At 35.3% G+C, this 3,679-nt stretch overlaps 1 pseudogene; it reads right to left on the bottom strand.

The window, feature by feature from the left end:
* Nucleotides 1-1,607: 1,607 nt before the first annotated feature.
* On the bottom strand, nucleotides 1,608-2,996 carry LOC149266010 (SNF1-related protein kinase catalytic subunit alpha KIN10 pseudogene; annotated as a pseudogene).
* Between the last annotated feature and the right edge of the window lie 683 nt (nucleotides 2,997-3,679).

The raw sequence follows: 3,679 nt of genomic DNA, 5'->3' as shown, positions 1-3,679 counted from the left end.
CACAAAGATTTCAAATTCTAATTTCCTTAACTAATTAACTCAACTGAATTAATTAATTAATATTTCCAACTGCTGTTAAGACCAAAATTAATTTTACTTCCTATAGATAGGCTAGGGACTCCTATAAATAGGAAGGGACCCAAAAATGCTATTTTTAGAACTTTCTATTTTTAGCAATTTCACCTCTCACCCAATGTGGCCACTGACCTCATTGGCCAAACTGCTATTTTTAGACATGCTATTTTTAGTAGGCCTATTTTTTAGCACATTCTAAATTTAACATTTCTTGTTGCACACTTTTCAACATAATTTACAATTACGTTTAACTCTATAATAACATTTCCACCTTCCATTTGCCATTTTTAAATAAAATATTTATAATTAAACTTGCAACTAAATTTCAAAATATAAAAAACAAAACCACTTATTATTTTTATAATATTAACAAAATTTCTATCTCAAATTCCAAACAAAAAGTATCATTATTAATTATACAATAATATTAACAAAATTTCTATTTCCAATTCCAAACAAAATTATTATTATTAATTATACAATATTGCTTAAATATATAATATTACTTGTTTAAATAGATAATAAGAGATGTATGATATTATTTTAAACATGGAAAATTTGAAATCCAACAAACCACAACTTTGCACTATGAAAATATGATGGAATATATAATGTTACATATGATAACAGATAATCACTATCTCTATTGTTTAATTTTGTATATAATTTTTTTAAAATTTATTTGGTTATTGTAAATGTGATTATTATTATTAAAAAAATAATATGTTTTATCTACAATATTATTGAAATTTATTAAATTTATTGTTAGCCTCACTCTCTTAAAAATCAATAATAAATCCAATTATTAAATTAAATAAATAAAATCATGAGAATTCCTCAAACTAAGGAGTCTAGCTCTCCTAAATTAGTGTGTAAGTTAAGAAATTGTCTCAACCAAGTGAGTCTAAGATAGATACACTATCTTAAGACCACTTACTTATGTATTTAAATGTATTATTAAATTATTTGAATAATGAGAATTACAAGAGCATGAGAGACCACATGATGGCTCTCTGCCTTTTCCGCCAGTTTAATTTTTGTGTGTTAATTTGATGTTCATATGGTTATATGGCTTTGTGATTCTTCTTCATGTGGTATCAGAGTTGGAGGCAAAGTCTTCTTGCTGGTGCGAGATGTTTAGAGCCAAGATTTTTGGTTGTGTGTGTTGTTTAGGAGTAGCAACTCATATGCAGTGAAATTGGCTGCCCACAAGGGCCACAAAATCACTCTTCTGAACTTTCCATGTTTGTCTCGCAGTGCTAGGTCTGTGCATTGTTTCCTGTGGTTGCTGGAGTAGTCAAATATTAAAGGGGACAAGCCACTGCCAGGGGAGATTTGCTAATGGAAGGAGCATCATGAGCCAGCCATCGTGAGGACTCAGAGTGCAGAGATAAAGAGGAAGGATCAAGAAGTGATGTGAGTTGTCCTCGGCGAGATGAAGGAAGGAATCGGCAATGGCTTGGTTCCGGTGAAATTTTCACCATATTATTTTGCAATTTTCTCTAATTGTTGAGTCGCGGATGGAATATCTGTTAATTTTGGATATATGTTCTTTGTACAAGATAACCATTGGAGATACGATTATTCAGCATCAAATAAGATGCAACTGTAGCCTCATTCTGTATGATGCTTCGAAGGGATTCTACCAACTGGTTCCTGTCAAAATTCCTTTTAATCACCTCTTGAAGAATTTCTTCATCAATCTTTTTGCTTGTTGAATTGTATTAGGTGGGGGAACTGCCAAATAGCATGGAAGTTTCTCTAGAAACCATGGATGCTGATGAATCTCTGGAATGGTCATCCTTTTCATTGGATCGACAACAAGCATCCTTGGGATCAAATCCCGTGCTCCAGATGACAAATGACTCGGAAGTGTGTATATTCCACCTTTTATTTTCTTGAAGAGATTTGGAATGTTTTCATCATCAAATGGAAAACTTCCACAAAGAAGTGCATATAATATAACTCCGCAACTCCAAACATCTACCTCTAGCCCTGCATATAATTTACCTGATATTACCTCGTGGGCAGCATAATTTGGGCTACCACAATTTGGTTTAAGAAAATGTCCATCGCGCATAACATTACTAAGCCCAAAGTCTGCAATCTTAACAGTGCATTTGGAATCTAGCAATAAGTTTCTAGGCTTAAGATCACAATGAACAATCATATTTCTTTGGCAATACTCCACGCCTGATATAATCTGCGGGAGAAAGCATCGGGCCTTGTCCTCTTGCAATCGACCTTTCTCAACAATACTGTAAAGAGCCTCCACCATCTCCTTTGTCCTGTTACAGATCATGGCAGACACCTTCTTCCAGTCTTTTCCATACTTCCGATAAGCTTCATAGAAATTCTGTAAGTCCTCCTCGCTCCACTGTGGACCCAAGATATCAGAGCAATTGATGCAGCCCTGTTATATGCTCCCTAATTTGCTCTGGTGTGAAAAATTTAGTCAACAAAACACCTTTGATTTTTGGTTTTCCTAATTTTGATGCCGTTGAATTATTAGGCGGGAGTACTGTTGTTGTGACTTCTGGCTTGAGTTGTCCAGATTTAGATATGGGATCTACTTTTGCAGAAGGGACTTCAGATTTTATTAGAGTTAGGCACTGTCCAACTTGCTGTGAGACTTGAGGCTACACCTGGGACGCTATCTGTGTCTTGCTTGAAGTTGGCATAGATGCCTGTGGAGTTTCAACTTGTGGTGACACGCAACTATGTGAGGAAGGCTCAATCTTTGCTTTCATGAGAGAAGGTCGCTGAATTTGATCTTCTTCTTCCACAACATTCCCAGATCTTGATGCCAGAGATTCATGGGTCTCAACCCTATTATTAGCATTGGCAGACCTTCTCACGCCATTTGTAAGACCTATCTCCCTTGGGTCTGATGATTGTACATGTCCCAATCTCTGTTGCATTATATGTTGACAAACAGGACCACAAACAGGGAAACGTAAGTCACGACAAGTTTGATGGTGCCGTAGAAGAGTCCTAGATGCTTGACACTTAGAATAAGTGCATTCAGGATCACGACACTATGTAATGTGTGCCAGTAATTAGCATTGCTTAGCAGCGCACCTCTTGATCACTCAGCAACCAAAACATGACAAGGCATGGTCAAGATTTGAGTTGAAAATCACTGAGGAAAAATTCATTCAATATAAATGCAGCTTGGTAAGGTTATAGCTCTACGATTTGGCTTTTCATTAGTTTACACAAGTCCAGTTCTGTTCAACGTATTGAGTTGAAGGATGTGGAAGTAGAGTATTTACTGGTGAGTTTTAATACTTGTTTTATTGGTCAATTTGGAAGGGAATATTATGGTAATGGGGTATTTATGGTTGAGAAAGAATCAATCTGATGGGTAATTAAATGCTTAGAATTTGAATTGTTAGATTTCAAAGGGATAACAATGGAGTTTTTTGTATCAGATTGCATACTCTATAGAATTGTATCTGAATGAAATTGTTCGTATTGAGAGCATGGGAGACTTAGTGAATGCGCCCGACACGTTGAAGATCCAGTGACATAAGAAAAAGGATTAGTGCATCAGGGGCATTAATTTTTATTTTGGAGAGATACGACATTTTTTAAATTTGGA

Source organism: Pinus tabuliformis, chromosome 6 (assembly GCF_031772625.1).
Source record: "Pinus tabuliformis cultivar Carrire ecotype Pingquan chromosome 6, CPIR1, whole genome shotgun sequence".
In the NCBI taxonomy this organism is placed as follows: domain Eukaryota; kingdom Viridiplantae; phylum Streptophyta; class Pinopsida; order Pinales; family Pinaceae; genus Pinus; species Pinus tabuliformis.
The sequence above is the reverse complement of the archived record's forward strand: the minus strand, read 5'-3'. Positions and strand labels throughout refer to the sequence as shown.